At 40.9% G+C, this 17,069-nt stretch overlaps 1 protein-coding gene across 5 annotated transcripts in view; it reads right to left on the bottom strand.

Annotated features, from left to right (window-relative positions):
- The window catches only part of LOC115583329 (nuclear receptor coactivator 3-like), a 32,656-nt gene extending 15,962 nt beyond the window's left edge, over positions 1 to 16,694 (bottom strand). For all 5 annotated transcript variants that reach the window (XM_030420010.1, XM_030420011.1, XM_030420012.1 and 2 more), the window contains exon 1: positions 16,568 to 16,694. The gene's annotated coding sequence lies outside the window, so the exon portion shown is untranslated. The remainder of the gene's footprint in view (positions 1 to 16,567) is intronic.
- Positions 16,695 to 17,069: the final 375 nt, after the last annotated feature.

The raw sequence follows: 17,069 nt of genomic DNA, 5'->3' as shown, positions 1-17,069 counted from the left end.
GAAACTGTCCTTTCATCTGCTTCTGCATGGGCCGAGACCCATCCATTATCCAAGCTTTGTGGAAATACATACAGTAGTTGTTGTGTGGTGCTGCAAACCAACCAACAAACGGTCACAGGTGAAAACATAACATGCTTGGGGAGGTAATTAAAATAACAGATCACAAAAAATATTTTAAAAAATAACAAAAAACAGCAAAACTTGGATTTGCTAAATGCTTCAACTCCTGAAGAGAAACACATCCTTTCATGATGTCTTCATCAAAGTTTATTCTTATTAGTCATAAGTCTAACTCACAAGGCAGAAGTTACAAGCATGTCTGTGTGTGTGTGTGTGTGTGTGTGTGTTTTCCTCTAATACAGACCACTGATCACATCAGTACTAAACGCCAGGCTGCTACTGAGCTAATGCTGCAGCTGAATAATTTAACACAGAGAAAGAGAGAAAAGTGTTCCCTTTCTGTCAACTGTCCAAACACGCTTTAATAATTCTGAGTCGGCTCTTGCTACCATCAAAACAACAAATCAACAATTCACAAAAAAAAAGCTCCAAAAACTGAAGTAAAAATAAAAGAACTTAAGCATGAACTCTCGTTCATGGTACTGATTATTTTTAACCTTGTTTCACCTCTGTGTTTTCCCATCCTTATTTACTGAACACCACAGGCACAAGTCACTTCTGGAAGTTAAATCTTATTCAAGCCCAGGAGATATAAGATCTCGTATATTAATATGGACCTCAGGAGGAGGAGTCAAGGCAGATTGAGTAGAAATAGGGAGGGAGGAGGAGGGGAGACAGGGAGGGGGAGGGAAGAAGAGAGGAGACACATGCTGCGTCTCAATTCAGGGTCTGAATCCTTCGAAGGACCCGGCCTTTGCGGTCTTCGAAGGCGTGTCCTTCGGAGAGACCTAGTTAACCACGTCAACCGTTGTTAAATGGGACAGTCTAGCCTTTGAAGCATTTCATGGTTGCATCACGTCATGTTTTACCCTAACGTCATGATTTCTGCTGCCTTGGCCTGTGAAAGTGACGGTCTACGCCACGCGATGTCGCCATTTTCTGTCTTTCTTTCTTCTTTTTCGGGCACACAAAGTATCTTGGGATATGTGAGGCCACGAAGGAAAGTAGCGATGCACCCTCCGAAAAGAGGGGAAAGGAGGCCGCATTTGTGGGCTGCATTTGGAAGAGCCTTTGAATTGGGACAGCCTTTGCGCGGTGTTGTGAAGTAATTAGCCTTCAAATGCAACATCCTAAGGATGCAGACCCTGAATTGAGACACAGCAACAGTGTACTGGGATGAATTGTGACAGGTACCATACCAGTAGCAATACTGGGGATTTCAATCTGAATTAGCTGCTAAAGTAAGTTTGTTGGCTACATGTTTTGCAACAGAATGTCTGTCATATACTGCCTTAAAATTGAATATCTGCTTTTAAATACTTTTTAAACCAAAATGCAAAGTTATCAATGCAGCACCAAAAAAAAAAAACCAAACAAGTTAGACTTCAATGTAAGGTTGACACTAAACCGGAAATTTAAACTTTGATAATATACTAGTTTGAAAAAAGGATACTCAATACATCTTTTCTTTTCTGCACAGATTGAAAAAGTTTTCTGCAGATTGAAAAAGTGTCGACGTATGAATGCCTTCCACAACCTGACTACAAAGCAACAAAAAATTGAAGCTACAGTGAAACAGGGAGTGAAACAGAAAGTTATGTGTGTCTTATGCTGTCTGCTGTTGAGTAGAGTAACTGAAGTTATGGCTTTTGTTGCCAACGGGTCTGTTTTGAGGGATCACTCAGAGTAAGACCTGCAAAGATCACAGGCATCTTCTAGGCTGTGTTCACACCATGTTTTCTATATACTACAACTACACTATATTTACTGTCTGCCAATAGGTTTGAGTGTATACATTCAGAGATTGTAAAAATTAGTCATGCAGCTCTACACCAGTTAGTATAAATAAAAACAGACTTCATATCTCATGTGTAACGGACATAGACTCGTTGGCAGTGTGATCTCAAAACCCAAAATTATGAAGTTAATAATCATATTAATTACTATAATTATCCAGCAGCTGTGCAAAAACAACAACGAACAGTTTTACAAAGTGTTCCTGAGTCCATGTAGATTAACATTCATACAATCATGTGTTTCACGAGTGGAGAAGCTTGCCCCATCCGTGCTTGTGAGTATCTGAGCCTTTCGAAGATGCCCCTTTCATACCAAATCATGATATTATCACCCGTTACCAATAAACCTGTTTACCTGTGGAATGTTCCAAACAGTTGTTTTTGGAGTATTCCACAGCTTTCCCAGGCCGCTGTTGCCCCTTTCCCTCTTCATTTGTTGACCCACATTTTTGGAATCGTGGTTGGCCCAGGCAACATCGCAACTACTCCAGTACCAATCATGTTTTACAGAACAAGTATTTAAAAGTCACTGGAGATATAATCATCTAACAAAGCATTGCATGCCTGAAGTTCTAGTATCAAGTATGACTTCACTGAGTCAATGAAGGGAGAGAATCTGTCCCTTGATTCTTGTTTCTTTCACAGGGTAATCTTACACACAGGTCTCTTCTATAGCCTCAATGAGCAGGGTTTGTTGATGTTAAAATGTGTTATAGAAGTAGCACACACCTTTTAAGAAATTAATCAGTGCGTTGGTTGGGTGAGTTATTTCAGCAAGTAAGGGGTTGAGAGAAACCGAAAGACGGTGTTGCGTGTGTGTGAGTGTGAGTATGAGTATGAGGTGTGCAGTACAGCTGTGAATGCAGCAGTGTGAACAGTTTAGGCTGTTTGCTGGTGAAGTGATGCTAAAACTCCTCAGGATCCAAGCCATGTTCCTGAGTCTTGCTTGCCACCTGCTGATTAAAGTGAAGGTGGGAGTAAGAACTTGGACCCAGGGTCACTTAAGGTGGACTTAATTTTAAGTTGGACCAGCTATTCTCATTTCAAATCTGAGTGACAAGCTGTCCTTTAGGGGTTGGAGAGATACAAACATGGAAGGCAGCTAATGTTAGCTAGCTCAATTAGTTGATTTGCTGCCCATGCAGGAGATTTTGAGTACAGTCATGCTTAGTTAACGGCTATAATGACTGCAATCTGGTATCACACCAAATGGTGGAAGGATAACAAGCCAGTGGCTTAAGTCATTTGGCATTAGCCCCATTCACACTGCCATTTGATGCGGGGATCGTGCGGCAATTCTTCGCCTCTGTGTGAATGTCTGGGAGGCAGTGAGGGGTGAAATTTTGCTCCGGCACTGATACGCCTCTGAAGGTAGTATCAGAGGCGCCTGTCCTCCCGCCTGTCCTACATGCTCTTTGTCCCATTTCTGCTCAAAAAACAGCGTCTGTCACTGGCAAAAAACTTTTACCCACCAAATGTGTGTTGAAAAAAAAAAACACTGCGAGACTTCAGTGAACTTTCCCCCAGAAAACAGCATCCCTCCCTGTGAGTGAGAGTCAGACAGCGTCCAGTTTACTGATGGCCATTATGTAATTATATAAATTAGAGGGAAAAACTTAACTTTGACACATTCCAGGATGCTTGGTGGGTCAGGATCTGAATCACTACACATTTTAACAGCATCCATATGATTATAAACTGTCCACGGGTTTAGTTTGAAAGGACACTGGGGAAACACCTTGAAAACACACACACACACACACACAACATCATCATCATCATCATGTATAACGTCACGCCTCTTTAGGAGCTGTAGCGCCGGTTTTCTGTGTGAATTACACAGCGGCGATAATGCGGCTTCTCTGTATGAAAGAGCCTAATCACTCTTATGGTACCTAAGCTAAAAATGCCTTTTTGCTTTATACTGCTGAATGACATTGATTCTTATTCATTCTTTAGAATCAAAGCATTTCAGTTAGTACTATAAAATAAGACAAAATACATGAAATACATTATTTTAATATACAGGCATTTGGCAAAAAGCCAAAATGGCAGCAGTGTCAGTCAGTCAGCCAGGACCAGAATAGTGAGGAGGACATTCCTTCTCCGCCTGAAATAAGGACTGCAATCTGAGCTCCCTGAGACAATGAGTGGCAACCCCAACAATAAACACTGGCCTACCCAAAACAAAGATCAGACAAAGTGGGGCACACATACACACAATTATAGACCCCCAGAAACACACCCAAAAACCATGTGCTCAAACTGTCTTATATGCAAGTGTGTAAGAGTGGGAAAACTGCTCAGGGTCGGAGGTTGCGGAAAAAACACTGTATGGCTAAAAACATACCGCAACCCTTTCTTTTCAAAATCAAGGCAGACACCAGCTACCAGAAGCATTTAGCATCATTACTTGACTACACACAGACATACACATACACACACAGACACACACACACACACACACACACACACACACACACACACACACACACACACACACACACACACACACACACACACACACACACACACACACACACACACACACACACAAGGTAATAAAGCAACAAAAGGTGTCTACTTAAGTTTGGGACATCAAGAGCAAATAGGAAACAAAAGGACAGAGTGGCTTCCTGTTTTTCTTCTAAGAACTTCTCCACCTCCTGCTGAGCATACAACCAGCTATATACTTTAAGTTAAGTGCAACTGGCGCTCACATCAACCCCAGCCTCAATGTCTTTATTCAAGAGGAAATCCTGGGAAATTCTGAAGCCATAGTTTTCTGAATCCAAATGTTTATCCTTCAGACTTTCAAACTGGACTCCTTTGAACTTCAGTCATGAATAAAATATAATAATAGTTTAAAAAAAAAACAGTGAAAAAAACAGTGAAAAAAACAAGATAAGATAGGAACCATGCTAAATGGACACATAATACTGGATTTAAACCTGCATGTGCAAGGCACAAAGTAAAACCATTTGGAGACGTGGACCCCACATGCTTAACAGACTGTTGTAATGTCAGCTACAGCTCAGCTCTCCATACTCCATCCACACTACAGGATAGGCTGCCTTTATATCCACTTGGTGCAATTTTGTAGGAGAAGTAAAATACTTTTCATGAGTACTTAAAAAGGAGCAGCTGATAAAACGCATTAATGATGCTCAACTGAATGAATCCTGTGCAACTAATTGTGCAATTTGGTGAAACCACATAAATCCAAGTAAAACACAACCTTTTCATGAGTCTGTGGCGTACTGCGTAAAATGTAAGGGGAAATGCTGTAGGGCTGCAGCTATCGAATATTTTTAGCATCGAGTATTCTACTGATTATCCCGTCGATTAATCGAGTAATCTATTAAAAAACAAGTTTGCACTATTAAACAACAATACCAAATAACGCATAACGAAAATGACAGGCCTGTTAAATAGACCAAGCAATTGGCTTTTATTCCTGAAGAAACATACAGGTATTTATACCAACTATTCCTAACAGCAGAAGTAAGGGTGTGTGGATGCTTGCGTGAGGGAAAGTGAGAGAGACATGGTGTGTGTGCGTGTGTGTGGGTGTGTGTGTGTGGAAAGGAATTATTTGGTGTAGGCCATTACTCTCTTGCAGTTCAACATGAACTAGCACCCACATCTTAACGTGACATCTAGTCATACCTACATAAGGCTACAGCCTCTACAAATACCATACGCTCTAACTAGCGTTGGTAGGCTACGTTAAATTAGCTAACATCAATGTTTACGTTACCTTGTGTCGGCGACGCTTGGTAGGCTGGTGTTAACTGGATGCTTTCAGGTTAAGATGTCGAAACATTGTTGACGTTCCAAATCGCGCCAACTCATTTAAAAAATGTAGTGATGTGTGTCCGCAATAACAGTCCATGTGGAAAAATTATCCCTGAGCTAAGAAGGCCACATAACGCGGTTGATAGGAATTAAATGAGGCCTCGAGGCAGCCATTTTGCTTCAACCATTTTTGTAATCACATTATTCGAGTTACTCAAGTAATCGTTTCAGCTCTAAAATGCTGCAATATAAGGATCCTGTTTGGCTTTTGTTGGTTAGCACTCGGGATGTGCGACATGGATTTTTTTCAGCCAAACGATACCCAATAATTACCCGTTTCTGGTGGCAGGTGCCGATAAGATAACCAATAACTTCATATTTTTACATTTTTTTTGGAAAAGTTTATAACCAATAGTTTATCCACACGGAGGGTAAGAAACATTGAAGATGTAGTGAGCAAATAAATAGGATTGGCTAATGTGTCTACAATGTGTGGCTCTACCCATGTGCAGCAGTTTATTCTGTTTATTGGAGGATTGCAAAACAACTTTAAAAGGCTGCATATGGCCACCTACTGTATCAAAATATGTAGCACTTGTTAAGCCAATGAAAGCTATTTTGCTTAATATTATCTGCTCTATGTATCAGCTACAATTTAATTACAGGCCAATAACAAATTTTCAGGAATCTATCGTGCATCCCTAGTTAGCAATGTGACTAGCAAGCTTTCACAAACTATTTCTAAAGGCCATGACAAAGAAAGGGGAATGAACACGGATGGAGTGACAAATCAAATAATCAGACAGTAAGTCTTGAATGCCAACACTGACAGCAAACGAACACGGTCAAATATGTTCCTTGCACCTTCGCATTTGTGTTTGTTTTTAAAAAGGCATGAAAAGCTATGATTTGACAATCAATTTCCTGGGATGGGGTTTAGCATATCGTCCTTACGTCTTGACTTCAGTGAGTAATAGTGAGATATGTGATAGATATATATATATATATATATATGACCAAAAGAACTGTACAATAATTTTATACTTTCGGATCTTATGATATTTAATTAGTGCTGCGTGGTTGATCAACAGATGATGAAATCTGATCAAAAGTTAACTTAAAAAATGATCCGTGCCCTCCACACTGGTCCCAATAATTTTGTACCGTTACTTGATGGCATAAAAACAAAGGAACCATTCACAACATCACTGCTTTTGCTTTATATAATTTAGCACCAAATTTCACTTACTTTAGCAGCTGTCTTCCATCGTGACATTGTGGGGATTCCCCCTCAATTCTCAGGGAAGATAACTTTCAGAAACAAACATTTTTCATAGTCTCGAATGCAACCATGTTGTTGATGAATATTGCTTTTTAGCTGTTTTCCTGGCAGCATCACACATGATTTTAATGAAACATTGGGTAGTGGGACTACACTGGTGCCAGACGGTTTAATAGCGTCATGGCGAGTGCTGCCACACAATGAGATTTGGGGATGAGGATGAAGAGGACATATGTCAGGCATGTGTGCACAAGTGTGGATTTTGAAAAAGGGAAGCTGTAAATTGTTCAGAGAAAGTCTCCATTTAGGTTGAGCTGTGAAATTCCAGCAAGGCTTAAAAACCAGACTGAAAACACAGGCTATGTCCCTTCGTTTGTCTGTGTCTGGCTGAGACGTTTCTGTCTCTTTATTCTTCTGGATCATTTTCAATGTTAAGGTCCGTTCAAAACCATGTCTGAGTTGTGAATAAACAGCCAAAAATAAAACACAAATTCTTTAGATGTCTGCTTTTACAAATTTCATTCAAATAGTTAAGTTTTTCAAATGTAAAGCCTCGGCAAGCGTCACTGATTTAGAGTTAATATTAAAGTCACACAAGGAGCACTTCACCTTGGAATAAAGCACACCTTTCAAAACCCTGGTGGTGACGCAAATGTGAGAGAAGATGACAAGGAGGTGGAGGAGGCAGACAGAAACACAGTTTGTAAACCATTTAAGAAAAGCATCAGTAAGAAACCCCAGTCTGTAAAAGACCCAACTAAGATTCAATTTGATTGGCCAAACACACACATGTCAATATATATACACAAAATAAAAATGTATTATGAGTAAGCTATGTTCTATACATTCAAACAGTTTCCAAATCTAATTATCTATGTCAGACATTAAGCAAAAATGTTTATGGGGTGATATATCAAAATAATTAAAAACTGCTTACCCCATCTGCAAATCATTTACACTGACTGCAAAACAAGATCTGTTGACGCTATTTATATTATACATTTTCCCATAAAAAGGGGCGCACAGAAAACTACATAAGTATAAAAACCCAACTGCTATTTTTCCTGTTAGCTTTTCCTCCAACTGTACATGATGCCCATAGATGAATCTGGTGAGGGAGAGAAGGTAGTTCAAAGCAGAGAGAAACTGCCTTCATAAGATCGCTTTTCTCCTAGAGAAAACATCCCCCACCCGCGCCCAGCAAACACAACACAGTTCACACAGACTGTGTGTGTGTGTGTGCGCATCTCCCTATACTTCTCACACAAACTGCAACGTGTAGAAAAACCAGAGAAAATAAATGAAGGTGGAAACAAAGAGATGGCAGATTCCACGGTGTGTGTGTTTGTGTGTGTGTGTCACACAAGCATCTCCTACAACTATCCATCATTAATAGAGACAAAGAACAGAAAGGAACAGGAAAGGACACACACGGGCACAGATTCAACCAGCTAACACATGGCAGAGCACCGCTGCGTCTCTGTCCACCTCTTTATTTTCTATAAGCTTGTCATGTTGGTGTTTATGGCGATGTGTTAAGAGCGAGGACACAATGTCGTCCAGAGGAGACTACAACAACCAAAGAAAATGTGGGCGGCTGCGATCACAGAAGGCTAATATTATGGAAATTAGTTCATTAATCAATGGCTAAACAGCCTTTTATCTGGAGGGCCAGAGCACCAGGGCCTGATCAGCTGCCATGCTGCCCTGTCTGATAACACACACATCCCTACTAGCCACTAATGCAGATGCAACCAGGAGAAATCATGTAACCTCAGATAATTTAGTGTGCAGATATGTCAACCATTGTATTAACTTTTGGCAATATTTGAAATGACCCCATGTTGACATAAAAACTGCCTTGGTTGTATCTTTGCTTTTCAGCAGCAGTGTTTGTGTACACGTTTCAACTGTGCCACTCAGTAAAAAAACAGATATTCATTTTCAGACCGCAGCACAGCTCTGACGATTTTCCCTCTTCCCTTCCTTTCTCCCTCCCTCCCACTCTTGTGTCTTTCTCTCCTCCCTCTATGTGCTCCCTCCCCCCCTCCTCTCCCCACCGTCCCTGTTGGATTGGTGGAGTAAACACAGGAAGAGAGCGGGCTCTGTTCCACCACGCCAGAGCTGGGGCTGGGCGTTCCTGCAGAGCTCCTGCGCCGGGGTCAAAAGTTTACTGTGGTTTTCATTTCACCTTTCCTCAGCCAATCACAGAGCCATACTGCCGCGCCTGAACTCTGACCCCTGCAAAGAATTCCACTCAAAAGATGGTCTGACGCCAGTTTCACAACTGCACCCCCTCCCATCTCTCATTTTTCCCCTTACTACTCCTTTTCCTTTCTTTCAACTGGCCAGTTTCATGTGTTGACAGAGCATAGGTGAAAAAGATTCCAGAAATGAGGTACGAGGGGAAACGGAGAGCAGGAGAAGAGCTGTGGTTTTTAATTCTCGTAGCCACACTTTATTAGAAAACTTTTAGTTCGGTCTGCAAACTATTGATTATTGTCATTATCAATCAATCTGCTGATTATTTTGATTATGAATCTTTTGGTTTGAATAATGTAAAAAAACAAGAAAAAAAAAAAAAGGGAAAATGCTCATTACAATTTCCCTGCCCTTAAAGTGACATCTTCAAATTGCTTTTTTTGTCCAATCAACTGTCCAAAACCCAAAGACTTTTTTATTTACTGTCATATTGACAAAGATAAGCAGCAAATCCTGACACTTTAGAAGCTTAGTAAATGTTTAAAAGCGATTATGAAAATAGTTGGTTATTAGTTTTCTTTGATTGGCAAATCGATTTATTGATTAATAGTTGCAGTTCCACTATAAGTACCTGCTTATATCCTGGGTGATGAATGGCAAACAACCAAACAAACAAAACAATATGGCAGAATTTACCTAAAAATCAGAGAACAAAGGATAATATTACCTTCTGTCACATGCAAGACAATTGTAATTTTTTAACTTTTCAAGCCCAGTGCAATAAAACTTGTAGATTTATGAATTATTAAAAACCTGACATAAACCTTACTCGTGTGCAATTTATAGGGTCTACTACAATACTCTTTGGTTAACTTTCTTTATGTTCCTTCATTGCTTTACGGAGCCTACCAAACACTCTGCCCACCACATGCCGCTCAGTTCCAGGTTGACACTATTAAAAGTGTGTTTAAATGACTTATGAGGACAGGCGGGATACAGGGGTCACAAGGACCAAGTGTTGAAAGTCATACAGAGAGAGCAAACTGGGGGCAGAAAAGAAAGGGGATGCTCTGCTGTGCTTGTATCATAACACACAGGAATATCTTTAGAAATCAAATCAGAGGTGCTCGATCTGACCGGGCACATGTACACACACGCATGCACACGCCGAGCCATAATCCAACTGTGGGTTTGTTTTTGTCTTGATGACACTGCACTCTGTTCCCATCTGCTGAGTGATTAAGTCTGCACTGATAATCAAGTCCCTCACATGGTAACTGAGCAGACATAGGACAAGGCAACACACACACACACACACACACACACACACACACACACACACACACACACACACACACACACACACACACACACACACACACACACACACACACACACACACACACACACACGTTCGTAGTTTTTACCCTGAAGATGAAAGAAAGAAAGACAAAAGTTCAGGTTCAATGTTCTTGCAGACCCGAATACTGCTGAAAGTGAGATCAAATTTGATTTATTCAAACGCTTTAAAACTGTCAAGCTAAAAGTATAATGAATAATGTAATAATTTGTATCCCTGAAAAATCCAGTTTCTCTTGGCCTCTAGTCCACAGTCCAACCAATTTCCGACACAGTCCAATGCAATATCCTGTATGTTACAGGATGTCACAACACAAATCCTGAAAGGTGACATTTTTTTAAATGGTCCAATCAAAGTGAACTGTAGAGCAACATGACCTGAAGCGCATGAGTGGAGATCCACCATGATGATATAATTGTTACTGTGTGATCGTGCACTGGCTTTAGTGAGAAATTTGCATGGAAGCAATAAAAGAAATATCCTGCTGCTAACATGTGACGCAAATGATAAAGCAGGATGTGCTGCTCAACTCATATGAAGATTCGGATTGGCACTGACACCATTTTTTTAACTAAGAAAACAGCAAAACATAAAAGTCAACTGCTGTACACATTTTAGGCCTCCTGAAGAATGGGTATGGAATCTGCTTTTCATTTTTAAAAACTACTGAAGAGTAAGCCTTGTATCCCGCAGTGACTGTCTTGTTATTGCAATGTTTTGCTCTGTCGAAGGAAATTTACTGACGCTTACCAAACCATGTGGGTTGACTTCATCTACACTGGGCCAATACACACTTATTGTGATCTGCCCCACTGACTTTTTTTTTGGCCCAAACAACTGACAAAAGTCTGCCATCTCTACTTAAAACCAAACTCATGAATTGCTCTAAATAATGCTGAATGTTGGCCACGAGGAACAGGGTAGTAAAGACTATTAGGTTGGTGCTAATTAAAAAGGGATCTTGACTTGACCTATTTTAGTCATATCGCAGTCCTAAAGAATCACTTGTTCAACTATGCTAATAGTAAATAGATGAGCACGACAAAGCGCTGAATGGAAATATGGTGTCCACCAGCCAAATGTCGAGCAATTTCCAAATTTAATACTGGATTGAGTGGCCAACTTTAGTGAGTGTTGTTTTCTATCTAAAATAGTGCATTGGTGCAAGCCTGATGTGATGTGGCATTTTCAGGAGGCAAGTGTTGGCTTGGCTATTCTGAGGACAACGGTAAGCTCCAGAGCGGCAACCTTTTGATTAGAGTGTTGCCTTAACGACACGCCACATACACAGGGTGACATCACCCAACATACTGAAGAGCAGTAATGGTGAAAAGCACATTTTCCACTTCACTGAGAATAGAGGGAAAAAATATCAGCCCAATTAAGAAAAGAGTGTTGTTGAAAAAAGGGATAATAATAAATTATCTGACACATGCTTTGCCAGTGTTGACATGCTGTAGTAAGTCTGGAGCCTTTAACGATGGCGTGGAAGTCTGTCATTCACAACATGACTTTTCTTTGAACTCGAGCATGCAATAAAGTAGAAATCAAACTTGTGGAAACTCAAACTGCTGTCTAGCACAGTGCTGTGAGCAAATGTCTGCTCACTTATTGCAACTTTAATTAAAGGGGCCTTTTTAATTGCAGGTGAACTATAAAATAGGAGTGACTCAGTGCCCTTATACCCCTGGCTTGTGTGGTTACATGCAAGCACATATCCTCTTACAACTTCTACTACAGCACCATGCCTGCCACAGCTGCCTCTCAATCCAGTGAGACCAGGGAACCCCACCCCACTGCCACATGGGTCTAACATTAAACCGTTTCATCTCAGGAGTGTACCAGGAGAAAGAGTAACAAAATGTAAACAAAGGAAATAAATGCACCCAACCATTTGACACTGTTGAATTACAGGCAATGCAGTGTTGAGGGCAAAAGAAGAGAAATATCCTTGTTGTTTTGGTTGCAAAATTACTATTTCGCCTGTGCAAACAAAGCTTTTTTAAAATTCTTGTGTATCTGAAGTAGGCAGAGTACACATGGGACAAGAAAATCAGAGAATTGGAGAAGATGGAGTGTCCATGAAGAAGATGAGAATGTCATCCAGATATGACACTGTGTCTTTTCTCGTCCCTTCTTCAACAGTCTCTCTCTCCTTCTCCCCTACGCTGAATAACAGACAGAGACAGCATCTGGTAGCAGTTATCTCACAAACCAAACTTTTTTTCACCCTTGCTGTCTCTCCCCCAAAGCATTTTTTTTTTTTTTTTATAAAAGGGGGCCCTAAACAAAACACAAACAAGGTCTTGCTAACATTTTACAATGGTAACAAAACTAGACTGGGGAGCTACCCTCCCACTGGCTTGTTCAGGTGAACCCATTTTACGAGCATTCTTCAGCTGGGGGAGCGAAAGTTAAAGGGGGAGTTGAAGTTAAAGAGGAAGGGCAAGGAGGGGAGGGGGACAAAGCTCTTGGCACCCCCTTCCCTAATAAACTCTTTCCTTCGTCCAATCAACGAGGACTACAGAGAGTGAACTGTTCCAAATCCTTGCTGGTTATAAACTGGAATTGGGTGCAATGATTGCTTCAGGCTGCCCGTTTGGCTTGTAGAAGTGTGCATGGCTCACATATGGCGCAGCTAGCCTAACACTTGGGTATTACCTCAGAGTTGAGGAAGAGGGGACCAAGGGGATGAATGAGATGTGACTTCAAATAGAGTCAGAGTGCAAACTGCACCGCTTGACTTGGGACTCAGCTGTCTGGCTTCCTCTGAATAGTGAATAAAAATCCGGTTTCAGCAGCTCCCGTAGTCTCACTCTCACTTGTTTGGGCGAAGTAGCTGTAAATATTTTAGCAGAGGAAACACGACTGTCTTGTTGAGCAGAGTTTTCTATATTTAGCTCCACAGAGGTAGGTAGAAAAAGCCAACCTACCTGTTGAGTACTAGCACACCAGTGTGTAGTATGAGCACTTAAGCAAACACAAATGCGGACCACTGTCACTGCTTGAGTGACCTTGAGATGTGGGGACTAAACAGGATGTTTTACAGGGCTTGAGCTGACCGCAGGAAACTTTTGTGTTTTTAAAGCTTGGTTGTAAAAACAGCCTCCAATGACAAGTCAGGATCAAGTCTTCATGGTAAAAAGCAATGATTCAGAGAATCCAACTGTTGAATACATGGAAATAGGCCAAGGTAAATCATGTGAACATTAAAGAAAAGAGCAAATGCTGGAAAATAAGTAAAGACTCTTTCCCTGAATTACAAGTGCTATTTAAAATGTATAAGCCAGAGGCCATAACTCTGGGGTTTTCCTTGACTACACTACCTGTACTGCTGCTTAACAAAAAGGTACTAGGACCGTGAAATCATATTTCAATTAGGGGAAACAATCAGGCTTTCCTTTCAGCTCCGTTTGTCATCAAGAGTGCTCACTGAGACACTGCTCACCCACGCTGCTATTAATCTTAAATTGAACACATACCACATGACCAATTGGCAGTTATTTGAAACGAAACTTAGTATCTCTGACTCTCTGTAGGCACACAGGCTGACTAAACGCCAAAAGAATGCCACCCATTCAGATGTCAGGGATGCAAAAATGCAGCTCGACAAAGACAGATAAGAGACGGATATCAAGAAAACAAAACAGTGAAAAGCTCTGCATTTATTTTTCGCCCTTTCTCTGACACCAGCCAGGATTTAAAAGTCAGCAGCAGAAATATTTACCCAATAAAAAGGGAGCTTGTGTCATGAAATGGTTATAAATTCTTGTCTGAGCCATCACTAGCCACAGATGTCATTAGATAAATACAAATGGCTAGACAGCCAACCAATTCTATTTTTTTTTTTCCCAATTCAGATTTATGAGTTTATCGAGTCAAAATATTTATATTTCTATGGTTTTGTTGACAGGATGCAAAAATATAAAAGATAAAAAGTAACTTCTGTGAGTATTAACTAAATCTTAGCAACAGCACTAAATGTAAGCCCATTCGATTATCAATCAGGCGATGTGATGTAACCACAGAATCTGCCAGCGCAGAGAGACTTCTCCCAGTCCCATGAGAAAAAGTGATAAGTTAATGAATTATTGAGAGCACAGGGGCCGGCAGACAAAGAGCGAAAGCATGCATCCCAGTCACTTCTTCACCCCATCTGCAGTCAAAGAATCCCCCCAAAGATTGATTCATTGTTAACGCAGCCTGACACCCTGTGTGAGGGAGAAAGAAAGTGGTAGATAAAGGGACAGAGAATGGGGGACAGGGGGCTCCATTTGCCAAGAATATGAGCAGAAGCAGCTCATTGGACAGGTTCCCACAGTGGTCATTCTACCACTTACAAAAATACCACATACGTGGGCTTGAGTAATGGCATTCCATCAGACTCAAAATAAAGACAAGTTAGCTCATCTGACGGCTAAAGACTGCCAGCAGCACCATTCTCACATGCCTATTTCCAGCTACACGCCATATAAATGCTCACATTATTGAGATATAATCTCAATAATTGTATTTGCAGGAAAAAATCCTGTGACAATCTAATAGTTAGACCAAGTGTGCAGCCGTATATGACAAAAAATACCTGGATGACTTCAGAAACTCTCACATGGAAATGAGCACTGAGCTGTAAATACCTGCAAGTATTGGCAGGGATGGCCTCAGGCAAAGAGAGCGACAGCACACCTAGACCTCAACCGTTTCAGTGGAATGACTAAGTTCCCTCATTGTCTGCCTACACATGAGCACACTCTCCAAAAATGTCCTCTTGCCACCTCAAAAAAGAAACTGAGATCTCAGCAGCATACACCTTGTCGAGCACACACAAAGCAAACCTGGACTCTACCTGAACCCTGCGAGTGTTCATCCTCCCCTGCACTGAAACACATCCATCTCCCTCTGCCAGTCTGCCCGTCTCTCTCACACACACATGCAACCTAAATGTGATTTATCAGCGGTGAAAAACAACATTTATCATACTGTGATGGGTCATTATACCAACCATTGTAATCACGAGTACGTAATCTCACTACAGCCATGGAAATAAATAACAGATGCTGTAGAATCTCCAGAGCAGCCATGCTGAGCCAGTCAGTTCAAGTTTAGCTGTAGGCAGTAGGGGACAGTGATGTACTGCTAAATACAAGTTTGTTAACATTATACATTTAATACCAACCAAGACATATAAGCCATAATTTTGCTTGCTCTAATGACATGTGATTCAACATATCTGAATTAGTTTGTTGTTATTTGTTAGATTGTGTGGCTTTTTGTGGTGCAAATTAAAAAGGCAGGACAACTATTTTACAAACAAAACATAGGGTCCAATAAACGTGTTTGAGTGTGTTTACACTCATGGTGGAGGCTACACAACCGTAACAAACGAGCAATACGCGATTTTATTTTTATTTTGTAACCCAGTACAACTACTGCTGCGGTGCAACTAACATAAACTGAGACTATTTCTGCAGCTTCATTCGAGCCGAATCTGTCTGGTTAAAGAAAATACAATGATCAGAGCTATTCGGCGGCGTTGCGGACGATGAACACAGTCTAGTAGTGCTGCAAAGTTAACACGAACGTTTTGAAACACAAACGAGTTCACTCACAAGCAGTGTCGAGTATGAACAGCTAGGCTATTGCACCCCAGCGAATCTGAGAGGCTGTATCTCGTAAACTTTGTAGCTAGCGGATAATAGAGACCCCAACAAACACCGTAACCGACACCAATGGCGCACGATTAAGCCAGGCTTAACGTCAAATATGAGCGTATTTGTATTTTCGGAGCCAAAAACATCATGAGAAACATTCCATAACAAATGGACAGTGGTAAGGTGGTTCATTGTATCACGGTAGCTTTAAAACCACAGCCTGCTCGGAAGCGGGGCAACACACACACACACACACACACACACACTGCCTCAGTGACAAATTTGCGCTTTCAAAACACACACGACTATTAGTTCAAAACTTGTGTTTTAACGAATTACACACCAATAGCAGAAAACTCACCGGCTTCGACGCTTTCATTGAGTAGACCAGTTTCTTTTACGCCTCTACAAACTCTCCGCCATCTTCGGCAGGACCGTGTTTGTTTAAATGCGAAACACTCCCAGAGCGGAGGGAGCCAGCTTGTAGCCCAGCGACAGGACTTCTGGGTAATGGAGTCGCTTTCCTTCTCAAGCCGCGGCAATCAGTGTGACACGCTCTGCGAAAGAACTACACGTACGCCAATACCCAGAGGCGATATGAGCAGCAGTCAGTGATATTATTAGGGGAGAGATTTAAAAATGTATTTATAGGCTGGCAGAAAAGCAGCTTTATGCAAATGATTTATCATGCCTACAGAGTATTACATTATTATGTTATTCAGTATAAATATAATTACATAGAGTATTTTTCACAAAATGAAAATTAAAAAGTATTTTTCTTAAATAAAATACTATTATGTTATCTTAAAACATGATTTAAAGCAAGTGGGCATTTGAAATATGGAAAAAATCTACATATTATT

The sequence above is a fragment of the Sparus aurata genome, chromosome 6, assembly GCF_900880675.1.
Source record: "Sparus aurata chromosome 6, fSpaAur1.1, whole genome shotgun sequence".
NCBI classification, from domain to species: Eukaryota; Metazoa; Chordata; class Actinopteri; order Spariformes; family Sparidae; genus Sparus; species Sparus aurata.
The sequence above is the reverse complement of the archived record's forward strand: the minus strand, read 5'-3'. Positions and strand labels throughout refer to the sequence as shown.